The 17,901-nt window shown below is 37.9% G+C and overlaps 1 pseudogene; it reads right to left on the bottom strand.

The window, feature by feature from the left end:
* Positions 1 to 1,516: 1,516 nt before the first annotated feature.
* LOC124094649 (large ribosomal subunit protein uL16-like) lies at positions 1,517 to 2,157 on the bottom strand (annotated as a pseudogene).
* Positions 2,158 to 17,901: the final 15,744 nt, after the last annotated feature.

The following is a 17,901-nucleotide window of genomic DNA, read 5'->3' as shown; positions in this document are numbered from 1 at the left end:
TTGCTTGCAAGGTTGCTGAGAAATTAAATGTAACTCTTATGTTGTTAGGTTGTTGTGTTTTGGGTTTTGTTTTTTTTTCCTAACCTCTATATGTTAGATTGTTTTTCCCCCCTCTGGATTCCTTCAGGATTTTTTTCTTTATCGCTGACTTTTTGTATTTTGCATATGATATGCTGAGGTGGTAACCTTTTGGGCATTTGTTCTGTTTTGTGTTCTCAGCACTTCCTGGATTTGTTTCAGTATCTGACACTAAAATAAGGAAATTTCCAATCATTGTCATTTCAAATATTTCTTCTGTTCCCCTCCTTCTTCTTCTTATAATCTCATAATGCCTATTTACACCTTTTGTGTGCCACAGATGTATTGTTTGTTCTTGAATATTCTGTTTGTTTGTTTGTTTGTTTTTCTTAGCAGTTTCCCCCCCCCCTATATTTTCCAGTTTTAGTTGTTTCTACTAAGATATTCTCAAATTCAGGGATCCTTTCCTCAGCCATGTCCAGTCATATTCTTCTTTTCTGTTACTTTCATCTTTAGCATTTCTTTTTGGTTCTTAGAATTTCCATCTCTCTGCTTACATTTCCATTCATTCCTAGGTAACCCTCCTATGTAGTTTAAGTCATCTGTATTTATAATATCTAATACAGTGTAAATGTTACATTAATATTGTTATACTTTATTGTTTAGGGATAATGATGTATAAAACCCTGTAAATGCTCAATGCAGACACAATATTTTTTCCCCTGGTTGGCTGAATCCATGAATGCAGAAACACTGAATGTTGAACCTGCAATATGGAGAGCCAACTGTACTTTGTGATTTCTCAGGGGTCCTGAATTATCAAGTAGATCTATTTATTATGAAGTCTCTCATCAACTTTTCAAAAATGATTTTAGAAGGTATTGGTAATCATTCCTAGATTCATTATTTTATTAGAGGTAAAAACATAATGATATTAGGATGCTCTCATTACTTTTTTGTTAACTGGAATTCCTCACAAAGAAAGGAATTTTCCGTATCTACGATTAGTTTACCCCCAAAGCATAGTTTTTATAGGAGAGGCAGCATAAATGCTCCATTATTCTTTGTATTTACCTATTTTCAGAATAATGAGTTTCTTAACATCCTACAAAGTTTGTATATGTGTGTATGTTTGGGTATGATTTATTAGTTCATGAATTTGAGCACAAGTTTCAATTTATTGCAATTATTATCTTGTTAGACAACATTGTCTACCTTTGGCAAGAAAGAATCTCTTCAAATTGGCTCCTGAGTATTTTTTAAATGACCCCAGTACTCTTTAATAGTTTCCCTTCTTTCGGGTCCAACAACATGTTTCCAGCTCATTTTGTACAGTTCTTGCCATTTCTCCAAGGAATCCTTATTCCTTTTATTGGAAAATGGCATTTAGAAACTATAATCTGGGTCTAGGGGCTCATTACTCTCTTCACAGAACAGGTCTAGAAAATGTGTTTTGTTTTGTTTTAGGAATAAAATACGGATTTATTGGTGAGTGTGATCAAGAAGGGGACAACACAGAGGAAGCTCTCATGAGTGATTTGGCCCCACAACCATCAGGAATGAGCTGCTTCCACAGACACCAGGACTTGAAATTTATCAGCATTAAATTTGGTAAAGTCCCATTTCTTTGAGATGTGGATCTTCTGGCAGTCAGGGAACTTGAACTTGGCCGGCCCATAGAACCTCAATCACCTGTTCCTTGTTCCACAGCTTGGTGTGGATGAACATGATGATCTGGCCAATATCAATCCTGGCCACTGTGCCTTGGAGTTTCCCAAAGGCAGCCCATCATACCCTGTCTGGAGCCTGTTTGCCCCAGCATAGGACAGCATCTTACTGATGATGATGACATGGAAAGGGTGGAACCACACTTGAAGATGAAAGCCATCTTTGCAACAAAGTTTTTTCCATAAACTTGTTGGCACAAATATGGGCAGCTTCCAAAGCTTCAGAGGACAGATGCTCATATTCATCAGACACCCACCATGTGACCACATACTGGAAACTTATGTACTTTTGCGTTCTTCTGCCCAAGGTCAAAGATGTGGATCTTGGCATCAGGGACACCTCAGCAGAAAGAGACTTTTCTTAGGGCTTGTTCTTACAATACTGGTAACACCAGGTGGGGTGGTGGCCCATGAAAACACCAGGATCTTTGGTGGCACATTGAATGTCAAAGAGCAAAAATGTGCTTTGTAAAAGAAAATATGTTATAATAATATTTCCCAAGCTTATAATTCTACTTGATTAACTTCATTTAGCATTTTGAATTTGTATCTTTTCTTGATTTCTAATATATTAACAAAAATGTGTTGTATTTAACACAAAAAAGATATATATAATAGATTCATAATAATAATTATTAACAAACATTACTATTTCTTCTTATTTTTACCCAAAATTTTCCCCAATAAGGATGCACAGACAAATGGCTATGTTTTTAAAATACTTGAAATACTTCTCTGTATGGTTAAGACACCAACATAACTAGTTTCATTCATTTTCTTCATTTTATTTTGCTTTTACTTTGGGTATATATGACTGTTTTTTATCTTATGTGTTATGGTTTGGATATGAGATGTCCTTCCAGAATTCCTGTATTAATGCAGGAATTTTCAGAAAGGATTGGATTAAGAGAGCTGTAACTAATCAATCCATCCTAGTATGAGTAAGCTAACTGGGTGGTGACTATAGGCAGGGGGCTAGAAAAGGTGGATAACTGGGAACATGCCCTGGAAGGGTTCATCTTCCTTGTGGCCCATTTCCTCCTTTATCTCTTTCTGATTCCTGGAAATATTATTTATGATGTATTTTCTTTTACTGCCATGAATGGAGCAGTGCCCCTCCGCCATGATCTGTCTTCCCTTGGGCCCAAAGCAATAAACTTGGCTGACCATGGACTAAACCTCTGACAGTATTTTGGTCCTGGTGATGAAAAGTTGACTGACTGTGTGTGTACAAAATATTTGCATAGTTCTAAAGTCATATCTAGCTTCTGTGTCCCTTCCTTTTTCCCATAAGAAATCAGTATTATTTTCTGGTTAATTCTTTCATTTTTAAATTAAAAGCAAAATGCATATTAAAATTCTCCCATTATTAAATAAAAAGCAGCATAATGTGCAATTCTGCACCTATTTTTTTCAATTAACAATATATTCTAAAAAGTGTTTCATTAAAGTATGAAGAGAAAGTTGCTGTCTCTCCCTCTGGAGATGGACTGCATCCTCCTTCGAATGTGTATTACTTACTTTATCCTCCAAAAAAATGTCTCTTCCCTAAGATAGATAACATTTTTCCTTGAGATGTGTATTTGCTTTCCCAAATAAATCTGTGTCTGTAAAAAACAAACAAACAAAAGACCATGAAGAGATACTTACTACCCGTGTTGCACCTGTTTAGTGTTCTACTGGGGGAATGTGCTGTGGTTTATTCAACCATTGTTGAATTGCTAGACATCTGAACTGTTTCCCATCTTTAGCTATTAAAGGCAGTGCTTCAATGAACATGCCTTGTCCTATTTTTACCATTGTATCTTTAGTATTTTGACAGTTAGCTTTTACTATGTATAGCACACTACCTCAAACCTTAGTGACATAAAGTGGTAGTTATTAGCTCAAGATTCTGTAGGTCAGCAGTTTTGGCAGGACTCAGTTTTGTCCTTCTGTTATTCTCCTCATGTGACTGAAGTCAGCTGGCAATTCAGCTGGATCTGGATAGCCCAAGATAGGCTCACTCACGTGTCTGGTGTTTGGCAGGCTGTCAATCAAGGATTCTCAAGTGCCTCTCATCCTTCAGTAGGTTAGCTAGTACCCCTTGTGTCCTCATGGCAATCTCAGGTTCAAGCACATGGAGAGGAAGCCCTGAAGCACAAGCACTTTTCAATCTTTTGTGAACATCAAGTTTGCTATTGTCCTTTTGATCAAAGAAGGTCACATGGACAAGTCCAGTATTAGTAGGGAAGAGGAAGGCTATCCACAGAGAGGCAGACAGGAAGAGGTTTTCTCTCCACCACTTGTAACGTGCCTGAAACAGAAAGACTTGTCCAAAGGCAGGATTGTTAGATCACAGGGCAAATTCAATATAAAATCAGCCCACATAGGTGTTAGTTTTTCATTCACTCCATCTACAAGTGAAGTGCTTATATCCTCATATTGTCACTGAGAGTATGCTTTCAAACTATTGGTTTTTTCCAACCTAAACTCAACTATAAGTTTCTTCATATTGATACCTAGAGTGTTTTTTCAAACTTTCATATTTTTTTCAATAAAAAAAAATGGGGGGCTGGGGTTGTGGTTCAGTGGTAGAGTGCTCGCCTGGCACTGGGTTCGATTCTCAGCACAACATAAAAATAAATTAATTAATTAAATAAAGGCATTGTGTCCATCTACAACTAAAAAATATTTTTTTAAAAAAAATGGCATTATTAGCACAAAAGTACCGGGCCAGACATAAACTTCAGGAATATCTCAGCCTTTTATTCAGGAATGGGATTACTACCACAGGAATGGACCCACTCTCCTGATGGAAAATGATCCACTGGACAGAGGAGGGGACTGAACTTACATAAGGTATACTGAGAGGTGACTTAATTAATTAATGAGCTTATCAGTCTAGGGCACTTAAAAATTTGGGGTCTGTCTCACTGGGTGAGATGGGGGGGTCTAGGGTCAGTAGTCAATTTGGGCACTCAGGAAACAGGTTTGTGAGAACTTTAAAATTTGTTTGTACTGAGGAATATTTTTACTTGGAGGGTCTGGGGTCAGTGTTCAGTGCTTATCTTTCTCCCTTCAGTGTCCCACTGTACTGTCACTGGGAAAGTGTTTATGTAGGGAAGGATCAATGCTTTGGCTTGCTTTCTAGGGATGGTTTTGTCACCAGGAAGAGATCAATGCCATCAGCGTGCTACTTTCTTTTTTATTCCATTTTCGCAGGCCTTACTATTTTGGGGTTTGTCATTTTCCATATCTAATATTCCAGACTCTGAAAGGAAGGAATTGAATGTTGAGGTCTCTAGCTGCTTCCTGCTGGGATAGGGTGATGTAGGGAGAGGGTCTTCCTTTCAGAATCCTGGAAGTGAATATGAGGGTTATGCAGAGGGGGATGTGTGGGAGATGTTCAGAAGCTATTGGGAGCAATGTCAATTATTTTTATGTTGCTCCAGAAGATCAGGCAGTGAGTGGTGGGAGAAGAGATGCTTTGAGATTTTCATGGCAATTGTGGCTGAGCTTTATTAAAAAACTGAAATAGGGAAAAGAAAAATATTATAACAACACGTGACTATTAACTGGTTTGTTAGGTTAGGGAAACAAATTGTAATATAAAATGAAGGTTAATTAGCTTACTAATATTAGAGAATAATTTTAGCATAAAAGGTGAAGATTAACTTCCTAGTGTTAGAAAATTGGTTTTGGCATGTAATATAGCTGAGGACTCTATTATCTTTCATTAAGGCCCAATCAGATTTAGGGTGTTCTTCCCATGATTTCAGGGATTCGGTTCCTTTGGAGCAGAGCAAGCATGAGTAACTTTGGAATGATATTTTCCTGATGGCTTAATCATTTCCATTCTTTTCAACAAATTATGCAAAGCAAGAAATGGGATACAATTAACACTATAGTTAAGACTAGTAATCCAACTATATGCATAGAAAAGTACTTAAAAGGGTTACAGGAAGAAATTCCTTCTAAACTCCCCCAAATTTCTTCATTATTAAAAGCAGGTGTTTGGCATTAACCATAGCCAGGACCTGAGATTGTAATTTTAACTTCTTTAGATAAGCATTAGGAAAAGGATCAAGTCCCACTAGATGATTGTGTATACTTGGTCATTTGAATCTCAGTGTCATTGTATGGAACTCTAATAACACAAAAATGAGTAATATTATAATGGCATTGAAGTCTCTGAGTCCATCATAAATCTTGTACTCGTTCTCCTAGTCATACAGCAGAATTTTTAGTCACTAGGCCTTGTTCAGGATGTTCTGATTTGTATGTACTTGAGTTAGTCAGGTCTCAGTATAATTCTGATGGAATTGCTGAAGTTAATACATTGTGTGGATCTCTTGGTGTAAGGCCACAGCTGTCATGGAGGCAGAGGCAATGATGCCAGCCAGACCAACAATACCAGCTATTAACAACCCAATAAATTGTTTGGTCCCGTCTTTAAACTTAGAGAAGTTCTCTCATTCCCTGGTTCAGGCTGACTCAGAGGGCAAAAGCCAAATATTGGCTTTCTTGGCCCTTTTATTTTAACCTTAATATTTAAGCCTTGGTCTTAAATATCTAGCAAGCCAGTCTTAGCAACTCTTGCATGAACGCTACTGAAGGTGTTTCCTGCCACGGTTCTTTTGATTTTATAGGGAGCCAGGTAGCTACTGGTCTTTGGAGAAGCATAACAGTTTGTTCTGGGTTCTGCCATATGGTTCAATTAATACAGTATTGCAACATACAGTTTTCACATTTAACCTAATATGTATCCTAATATATATTTTGTGAGGCATTATACTGTATTTCAATGGGCCCAGATAAAAAAAATAGGTATTTAATATACATGCTGTGAGGTAGAATTCTTTATGAAGGGAAGAATTAAGATGGATAACAGTTTTTGATTTCCCATAATGAGACTCACCATTCCAAACTCGAAAAGACTCCTGAATTAAACCTATTTTCCATATTGAGTCCTGAATTGGCCCAAATTCTTTTCTCAGGTGGGGAGGTGATAATTCCCCATCGTACCAGTACTTTACGATATTGGAACCAATGTTATTTCTATGAACACAAGGTAAATCAGTCCCAAGAAAGAATGTCCATCCCGTATCTCTAGATTGAGTGTCCATCACTCCCCCATGAGATCCCCAATCTATAACCTGTTTTCCTGCAACAGAAAGATTTTGTGGATATGGTGTAACACATTTAGTCCACCTTAACAATTCATGTGGAGGGTCTTTGTGATTATGGTGAAAGCATAGGGGTCTGTTTAATGAATAGTTAACATTAACTTCCTGCCAGGCAGGAGACCTTCTGCCTGTGAGAAAAGTAAGCCTGGCCTCTTGATTCTATCCTTCTGAGTCATGATGAACCCAGCTTTGAGGCTTGGTTTAGTAACAATACGTGTTACCAAGAGAAATGCAAAGTGGGGGTCGGGAGGACAATCCTGGGTAATTAAACAAAAATTGTTGGGTAGACCCAGTAGTTCACAAAGGATCAGGCAAAAAAGTGGTGGAATTAAGATAGATTGAAGGGGGAATATCAAAGCATGTTACTGGATGAACAATAGCAGGCTGTGGAATATGACCCAATAAATCTCTGTGCCACTGCCATGCCCATAGTTGTGCATATTACGAGAATCAGCATGATAAACCTGTTAACAGTAATAGTAAATTGATCTATTTTCCCTATTCCAGGTGGTCCTGGAGCCATTTAACCTTGTCTCTTACCACTCCTGGTTGGTTTCCATAGAAATAGCATTCTTCCCTGACTGGTTTTGCAAGATGATAGATGCCAGGGAGTCCAATTGATTTTGTAAAGTCAGTACCCAGTCAATGACCTGTTGGATATCTACAATAACCTGTGCTATTTTATAGTGAATAAAGGTTCCTAATCCCACTGCTCCTGTGTTAATCCCAATGGATGTTACTAGCCCTGTGAGTAGGGGAACAATTTGGGGGCTTTCCTATGTCTGGTGTGTGCTATTGTTGAAATGGATAGGCTTTGATTGTGGGGTCAAATGTCAGTTTGAGGAATAAGGAAAATTTAGGTACAGAGGCCAGTTTAATTTTGGTAGGCAGGGGCAAATATGAGCCTCACAAAGGACAAACCTTAGAAGTTTGGGGGCATCAGGGATATGGGACTAACCCAAGTGTACATCTTAAGTTCTATTTAAAAGAACACTTGTTTTCCTCTAAAATGCCCAGGTATGGCCATATTTTGGTTATAACTGTTTTTGCTAGGTGTTCAAGACCAAGCTGGTCAAATTGACCTTGATCCTATCTGTATTAAGAGTCAGCTGAGTTCCCACAGGGGTTACTCTTGGGGAACTTGAGAGCAGCTTCTTAGCTCTTTTAGTGCTATCTTCTAGGTAGGGTCTCCTTGATGAAGTGGCTTCCCTTGGAAGCATCAGGGATGTCTCGTTTCTCCAATGACTCTCCTCTTTGCAACAGATGCACAGATTGGCTTTCATTCTCCAGTGGTCTCATTAATCTCCCCAATCAGGAGGTCATGTGGCCCAGAGTTGCAAAGCTCCTTAGAGAAGTTCTCTCTTTCCCTGGTTCAGGCTGACTCAGCAGGCAAGAGCCAAATATTGGCTTTCTTGGCCCTTTTATTTTAACAATCTTTAAGCCTTGGTCTTAAACATCCAGCAAGCCAGTCTCACCAGTCTTAAAATAAAGAGTACTGGGCTTTAACTTCAATGTCCATAACCTTACGGTCATTTACCCCTTTATTAAATTGAGGTCTATATTAGTACTTGGAGTTAGCCTTGTATCCTGTCTGTCCTGTAGGTGATGGCTTATTGTCTCAAATTAACCCAGGTTTTGTGTTCTTGAAGCAGTACCTCTGCAAAACATTAATAGGCAACAGTTATAGAGTTTATAAGCAAAATTCAAGATAAAATTAACAAGAGTTAAAATATATTTAGTTTATATGATAGCTATCTTGAATTTTGGCTGAGTTATACATTATATCCCCTCTTTGAGATCACAGTAATCTTGACAACGAAAACCAATCTTTTAAACACAACTTTAAATGAGCTAGAGTGTGGCTTATTTTGGAGCCATTCTAACATGTAGTAAGGTGGGAGGAAGGGCTGTATCTCAGGTAAGGTGAGGCTCTTTACAAATCTTAGGTAACGTGTTCTAGTTCAAAGCTGATCTTTGCTTCTTTCTTAATGTTTTACAAAGTTTGCATATATTGTTTCCTGAGTCTATATGAAAATGAGTTAACATAATATAAATTTTCATTCAAAACATGAATCAAAGAAAGGCTGAGAGAGCTTTTAACTTTCTATTTATGTGGAAAAGTGGCAAATTGTTTTCATGTTTTACAATATTAACTTTTATAAACAGATTAGGCTCTTATTATCTTTTAGAAGTACATTTACATTTTTATGCTGGTGTAAAAGGTAACATAAGATTTAGGTTAAGTTACAGAACATAAATTCCTAATTAAATTTGCTATTCTTGTAAGTCTAAAATTACCATTACAGACAACTTTAGTTTGGAGAACATCAGCTTGGTTAAAATATTCTATTAAACTTCCTGCTTTACCTAAAAAATATGAACATATTTAGTTTACAATATTGATGTCTTTATAATAACTAAATGTAGCTTTTAAAGAAAATTTTAGACTCTATAATGTAGTGTAACCAGTGATGTATAGATTTTTTTAAATATTTTTTTTAGTTGTAGATGGACACGATATCTTTATTTACATATTTTTAAGTGGTGCTGAGGATCAAACCCAGTGTCTCACATGTGCGAGGCCTAGCACTGAGCCCTAGCCCTAGCCCAAGATCTTAATTCCTTTAACACTAGTTGTTTTAAAGAATAAAACTTAACAGACACAATGTTAAGAGTAAATTAATATTTTAAGAAATCATTGTCAGGTTAATATATAGATTAAACCTCGGTTTTATATCAGTACATTAGTATTTGACCTTAGAGAAAAACAATCAGCTTTTACTGATTGTTCTACATACATATAATCAACTTAGTTACACATAAACTTGTTGAAATTTGCCCTTTACTTACATAGACCCCCATGTTGTTTATTTCATCACACAAAGGCCTTCTTACCCAGAAACACTTTTTCCCTTCTACTAAATATATTTCCATACCTAGAACCTTCTAACTTCTCTTTCTTATCTGTTGACCCATGGTTTTTTTTTTTTTTTTTTCACATTTGAAACAACCCTTATGAAATTTCTGAATTTAGACAAGTTATTCCATTTTAATAACAATAAGTACTTTATGTTATTCACAGTACTCTAATTGAAAGCACAGTTGAAACTTTTGGACCCTTTGTACACAGAATCATGAAAACACAAATAATGTTTAAGTATATCATCCCATGGAATTCAAGAAGGTAATAGTACTTGATGTTATATTTAACAATTAGCATTTTTATTTTTTATTTTTTGGGAGAGAGAGTGAGAGAATTTTTTAATATTTATTTTTTAGTTTTCCGCGGACACAACATCTTTATTTGTGGTGCTGAGGATCGAACCTGGGCCACACGCATGCCAGGCCAGCGTGCTACCGCTTGAGCCACATCCCCAGTCCCAACAATTAGCATTTTAACTTAGCAAATTAATTAGATATCTCTAACAAACACAATTATGTTAACCTCATACATCTCAAATTTAATTTACTTATTTTTTCTGTAAAAAACAAGATACCAGACAAGTGTATTGAATAGTGCTAGCCATTTCTCTTGTTGAAGAAAAGTACTAGAAACTAGATATTAGACATTTTATAATAAACATCTTATTGGTTTGATCACCTAGAGAAATTTGTAAGTTAGTAATTTTAAAGGTATCTTTACCTTCATTTGTTTACTCAATTTAAATTGAACTTTTTAAGTCACATGAATTAAAGGTATTTGAATCCACTTTTTAAAAATTTTAATTCACAAGCGCTCATCATGAATATGCCAATTTTAATATCATGTAAATAACACATGGATGATGCACATATATGTACATATAACACAACATACAAGTGTGCACACATAGACAAAAGCAAAGGCCTTGTAGCTTTGTAAGCAAATCTCCATTGCAATGTTACAGGTATTTGTTAAAACTTATTAGATTTAGAACTAACCTTTGTAAATTGGTCTCTGAACAAAGCAAAGTTAAAAAAAAAAATTCTGTAGTTGGATAAAATATCTGATGAGAAAAACACATTAACCTATGTGCACTGGATCAAAATCATGAGCTCAAAAAAAAAAAAAATATATATATATATATATATATAACTTAAAATAAAGAGTCCTAGAAAAAAATGACACAGCTGTTAATTATTTCAGTAAAGCAGCATGAGAGACAGAGGGGAGAGAGAGAGTGGGAGGGAGCACTGAAATCATTTTTCTGTGTCGCAGCCAGGGAGAAGTAAGAGGGACACTCTTTTTCTTTAGTCTCAGGTCTCCTACTGAGCCTGCCCTTTGCATTCCAATGCAAGCTTGGCAGGGCGGGGCCAGGGAAATTGCTGCCTAGGGCTTTTAACTCTTTTTCCCCCCACTGGTAATCAGGCCAGGTTTGGATGCAGAAAATGATGAAACATTATCTCCCATTACTTTTGAGGAATGAGACTGTTATGTCATGCTCCTTACTGAGACTTGCCACTGGCTGTTGGGCTGTTCAGGGTTAAGGGAGGACATTTACCAGCTAGTTGTTCCCTTAAAATCTCATCAGACGGGGAATATTTGCCTGCTGCTTGGTCATTTGCAGTCCCTTTATCTTGGGGCTGCATGGATGTATTAAGGGACATGGGAAACTGGCTGTACCAAGGGGAGGGGCACCCTCTCCAGGTAACTAGTTCGTCCTACTGGTGTGAAGGCTTAAAGACCCTCCCAGGTGTCGCCCATTAGGCGGTGGGCCTGTTGGGAGCCAGGGAAGAGCCCAGCAGATCTCTCCCCTAGACTTTTCTTCCCCCCAACATATTATTGATGTTGAGGTGCACATTGTGGCTCGAAGCTGGCAGCCCCCAGAGGGGGTTTTCCCTGGAAACAGTCCAGTTCACAGTGTCCCTGCTGCCCATAGTTGACACAGGGCTTGGTATATTTGTTAATTGAGTGAAGGAAAAAGAAAGCTTGGATAGGAATCTCAGACAACCTTGCCATTCTGTAAATTTCAGACAATTTTCCCAACCTGTACCAGGTGATTTTTAAATTTTGGAGGTTTCATATTTGGGCCACCAGTGAAGATTATCTAATTTGTATTGTGGCCAAATTTGAGTGCTGAGCCTAATGAGGTGTTTAATTTTGAGGTCAGTTTGGGAGTAGAAGGTCTTAAAATTGGTAGACAGCCTGGCCAAAGGGGAGTCTCTGGGAACTGCCTGGGTAGTTCCTTTATGTGCAGAGGTTCAATGGAGGTGACAGTTGAGGGCAAAGCATCCTCTGCACTCTTATTGCCACCAATGTGCCAGTCTTGGACTGGACTTTTCCCATTGGGGATTGGGTAAATGTCCTTATCATAATCTCAGTGGTGGGGGATCACCCAGGTCCTTATTAGCCAAAAGGTGGGGCTATCTACTTGGTAGAAACCAGACAAATGGAGTCTTACCTCTTTGGAGAGATGAGGAGGTGGTGATGGATTCTGAAACAAAATGGCAAGGAGGTCCCTGATCTGTGAGGTTTGCTGGTTTGTAAGGGAAGGGAAGATTGGGAAGGGGAGAAAGGAATGTGAAGGGGGTTAGAGAGAGGATGCCTCCAACACCATAAAAAAGATTCAGTACAAATCCTTGCTCTGTCCACACAGCATAATGCTTCAAAAACATAGCTCAGGTTTGGAGTTGGTTACAGGTCACATACCGGCAGCGGTTCAGCCAAAGTGGACTCAGAGGGTGTGGAGGGTGAGGAGGGAGGTAAGGGAAGTAGTCAGTGTCGGGACTCAGCCATAGCTGTATGAGAAGTGGCTGGGGTTTCTCCCACCTCAGAGATTCTTGGGGGTGCCAGGCACTTAATGGCCACTTCCCAGATCCCATCAGTCATTTAACTTAACTTTAGGAGAAGGGAAATTCTTCAGTGGGACAGGGAAGGGTAAATTTCACCTTACTCCTGTTCTCGGTCGGTCAGGGAACCAAATGTTAGCACAAAAGTATCAGGCCAGATGCAAATGTCACTGATCAGTTCAGCCTTTTATTCAGGAATGAGATTACACCTACAGGAATGGACCCACTCTCCTCGTGGAATATGAGCTACTGGACAAAGGAGGGACTGGACTTTATATAGGTTATACTGAGGGGTGACTTAATTAATGATGAGCTTCTCAGTTTGTGGCACTTAAGAATTCAAAGTCTGCCTTACTGGGTGAGATGGGGGAGTCTAGGGTCAGCGGTCAATTTGGGCACTCAGGAAACAGGTTTATGAGAATCTGAAAATGTTTTTATTGGGCAATATTTTTACTTGGAGAAGAATGGAGGGTCTTCGGCCAGCATTCAGTGCTTATTGCTCTTCCTTCAGTGTCCCATTGTATTGTCACTGGGAAAGGATTTATTTGGGGAAGGATCAATGCTTTGGCTTGCTTTCTAGGGATTTTTCTGTCACTGGGAAAGAATGCTCTGGGAAAGGATCAATGCCAATCAATGTGCTGCTTTTTCACTCCCTTTTCACAGGCCTCACTATTTTGGTGTTTGTCATTTTCCATATCAATATGTATCTCAGTGCTGTTTTTATCTATATCTCTCATCTTGAGGTTGAGTATCTTTTTATATGCTTTAAAGACCAGGGTTGTGAACTGTCCATATTTCTTGTCCATTTTTCCATAGTGATTTTCTCTACTTTTATGAATTGCATGTTAAGAATATTAGCCTTTTGTGACATAAATTACACATGTACTTTCCAATTTATCTATTATTCTTTTAATCGTGTTATGGTTTGGATGTGAGACATCCCCCAAAAGGTCACGAGACAATGCAAGAAGATTCAGAGGAAAAAAATGACTGAATTGTAAAAGTCTTAACCCAATCAGTGGATTGATCCCTGATGGGATTAATTGTGTGGTGACTGAAGGTGAGTAAGGCATGGCTGGGGTGGGGGGGAGACAGGGCATTAGGGGCCTTTGGAGTATATATTTTGTAGCTGGAGAGCAGAGTCTCTCTCTGCTTTCTGATCAGCACGTGAGATGCTTCCCTCTGCCACACTGCTCCACCATAATGTTCTGCCTCACCTGGAGCCCAGAGAATGGAGCCTGCTGTCCATGGATTGAGACCTCTGAAACTGTGAACCCTCAAATAAACTTTTCCTCTCCTAAAATTGTTCTGGTCTTTTAGTCACAGCAGTGAAATAGCTGACTAAAATATAAATGTAACTGTAGTCAAATTTATTAATCTTTCCTTTAATGTTTCTAGATTTTGAGCCATTGTTTTCTCCAATTGCAAATTATAGGGAAATTCACCTGTTTTCCTACTGTTTGTATCAGGCAGAGTTGCTAGTCATAACTGATTTCCCCTACTGTTACTTCCCTACTTTTACTTGTAGATTAAATTTCACTAAATTGGGTCTATATTCAATTGACATTTAAAGTATGACTAACCCCAGATTAAAATGTTAGTCAAATTCTGTATTTCTCTTCTCTGTATTCCTTTTAAAACCAACTCCAATCCTGTCACCTCTGTGAAGGTGTCCTGTGTGTTTTAGCAGGAGTCTCAAAGTGTTAGTATCAGTCAACAGTTAAAAGTATAGATGTTATCCGTGGAACTTTGCCACTTGTGTGATCTTAAGCTTTCAATCTCAAAGTTATTTAATCTTTCATATGATAACAAGACCTCCCTCACAAAGTCATTTTATAGAGTAAATGAGATAATATAGGTTACTTAACAGCACAGGTCTTGGCTTATCGTTAGTACTGAACTATAGGTAGCCCATTAAAGAAGTGGAAGGAGTGAATACTTAACAGTAACTGATGAGAAAGGAACATATCTATGAAAGGAAATGTGTTCATTACAGAAACAGCTCTGCTGGAAGTGACCATGTGTGCTGTGTTGTGTACACATGTGTGCACAAACTGGGAAAGAATATATAATTTAACAACTGTATTTTTTTTCAGTGTTTCATTCAGGGACATTTCCCTGTAGATTGAGAGAAGGGGTCTTTCCTTAGCAAGACACCTATACATTCTGGGTATGATAACTCTGAATCCCAATCTACAAGGACAACAAAATCCCAAGAAACAGAGGGCATTTCTAAACTTATATTTTAAGAAAATCAAGAATTTGAGAATCAAAATCTACTTAAGAGCTGAGCATCTGCCCTGAAAACATACAAGTTCCAGTGACTCCCTTCTGCTTCTGGCTCTCCACTGCAAACAGAGGACTTCATACGATTCTACCACTTGCTTGGAGCTGCTCAGGGAGTAGTAGTGCACCCCAGGGAGCAACTTCTAACCAGCCATCCTGGGACTATAAATCTCCAGTCAGCTGGTTTTTATTTCAGCACTTTCTGCCCCAAGAGTCTGGGTTGCCAAGTGTAAATCTTCAAGGTAAAAGAAAAAAGCTGGAGCAAAGTTGAAACAAGGGACAGAATTTGAAAATGCCAAGGTCTTAGAATTTCATTTCTGAGATGAAGGGGCTATGCTTGACTGTTCTGTGGCAACTGGAGTTGGAACTGGAATTAAAAAACTTGAATTCTAGAGATGACCTGACACATAAAATTGTCCCTTAAGCTAAAAATGGTTTCTAAAGTATCAGAAGTGATGGCTACTGGGGTCATGTGACTTGGGAAGACACCTGAGGGAAATTTCCAGAGGGATGGTGATATTCTATGATAGGGGTTTGAGTTTCAAAGGCTTGTTTAGTCCTAAAACTCACAAATGAACATGCAAAATAGGTGCATATGTAAATTTTACCCTAAAAACTGAAAGATATTGAATTCTAATGAATAGGCCTACTGAGAAAGAGGAATATGAACTGTTATCTGTTTACTTGAAATATATTAATGAACATATAGGATAGACAAATATGTGATTTAGTTAGATGTGAATGGCAAAATCCAGGTGGTGAGTATATAAGGGTTTTACACTAAAATTCTTTCTACATCACTGCATGTTTGAAATTGTTCATAAAACGTTGGGGAAAGTTTCCCAATGCTTTAGTTTTCATAAGCAAAATTACTCTGTACTTATGCATGCACAGCAATCCTTAGGGATGTCACTATAGGAATAGAAATTTCCTTCCAGTGTGCCCTCTGCCTTTTCCTAGGCCACTGACCTATCTAGTCCAGACCTTGGAAGGCCTCTCTCTTTCTCCACACTTTCATAATCAAGTCCTCACCCTCTGGGCAAAGGTGAATGCAAATACAGCACTGCCTACTCAGCTATTGGGCAGACCTTTGCATTGAAAACTCAATCCTTCATGCTGTCATGGCAAATCATCAGCATAAGTGCTTTTCTTTGCCTGGAGAAACTTGTAAAACCCGAGTACCTTGGTGTACTGTTTTAAAACCAATTTAGATATAATTCATATAAATTGCTTAACACTCCTGATTTGAAATTGAAGATTTTCTAAATCAATTCAAAAATTAAAAATTCTCTAAACAGCATGGAGAAATGACCAGTACTTGTCATTTCCATTGGTCAAGAGGAAAGGAATTAACATTTGTTGAGCCTTAGATATCTTGCTTCACTGACATTGGCTCACATAGTCCTCATAACACTGCAAGTACATATCCTAACTTTATGATGATGCTCCTGGTCATGGAGCCAGTTAACAGTAGACCCAGGTCTCAAACCCAGATCTCCTCAGTTCAAAACCATGTTCTTTTCACCAAATCATATCCTGACATTTAAAATATGCTATGTTCTGCAAAGCTCACTCAACTACAAGGACAGCAGCATTTAGCCAACATTTTATAAATACACAACTGGGTCAAAGAATAAAATTTATAAGGGCAGTTTCATGTTCTACTTCAATTCTTTAAACCACTCATCAAAAGATGTTTTAAATAGTTTACACTTTCTACCAGTCCTATTGACAAATACAAGTATGAAACTTTGCAATATTTTCCATAGCATTAATAGGTTAGGGCTTAATCTGTTTAAGGGAAATTTACTTCTTGATGTCTAGTATTGTTTACTCAAACTACAATTAAACAATCTAGCACTTAATGTTCTTCCTTACGCTCAAACCATAAAACTGTTATCCAACAGTAATGCAACCTTTTCTCCATGTTTACCCTAAGCCAGATAACAGAAGCACTAATGCAGACTACCCTATTCTTATTCTTTTCAGTGGTCCAACAACATGTCAAGAGCTTAGTCTCCTACTAGGGCCATGTTTGAAACTTAAGATTAGCCTCACATGGCAAGCAAATCATGCCCTGCATATTAACTGTGGAAAATATTTATTGTAGCTGCTTCTCTATACAAAACAGGATTGAGATCTGAAGGTGTAAGAGGGGTGGCTCTACAGATACTCTCAGGAATATCATGCTCCAGTTTATTTTTTAGTTTGGTTAGACTTCTTATAATAGGGAATTAAGGGACAAGAGTAGATAGATGCCACGAACATATACTTGCTGAAATATGCAACAACAAAAAATTTTAAGTTTTTAACCAAAGGTTAGGGCAAAAAAATCTTACTTTTAACTTGACATGTAGGCTCAGTAGAAGCCATGTGACCCTGCTGTAGAGATTTGATCTTAACATTGATGTTATTTAATTCTACTTTAAATCTAATTCAAAAATTTGCAGTGCTCATATCCAGAGGCCACTCAACCTCTTATTCTCAGAACTATCTGCTGCAGCCATTGAATCTTTGCTTTGAGGAACATCCTTCTAATTATTTTCCACGTACAATCCCAAATTTAGTAGTCTATAGCTTCATAAAGATAAAATAAACTGAGAAAACTTTTGTGATCTCATTGTGATGAGGAAATCCCCAGAGCAGAAGACATGCAGGGTACTTCAGAATAAGTGCAGGTCTTCCTCCCAGACCTACACTTGCAAATTCTAGGTCAGAGGAGCAATCCATATTTCTCGAAACTTCTTGGGGCATCTCGTAGGTGTAGAAACCGAGTTTTATTCAAGTATGTTCAATGTTATTCTATATTCAGAATATGAACCAAGAAACTGTATTACCCATGTGCAGATGCACAAATTTTGATAAGACAAAACATCCAAATTCGGGTTGGTTATGTTCTCAAATTAAGGATCCACAATAAAACTGTGGGTAAA

The sequence above is a fragment of the Marmota monax genome, unplaced genomic scaffold, assembly GCF_021218885.2.
Source record: "Marmota monax isolate L192 unplaced genomic scaffold, Marmota_monax_Labrador192_F-V1.1 WCK01_AAM20220418_F8-fsc00007, whole genome shotgun sequence".
Taxonomy (NCBI): Eukaryota; Metazoa; Chordata; class Mammalia; order Rodentia; family Sciuridae; genus Marmota; species Marmota monax.
The sequence above is the reverse complement of the archived record's forward strand: the minus strand, read 5'-3'. Positions and strand labels throughout refer to the sequence as shown.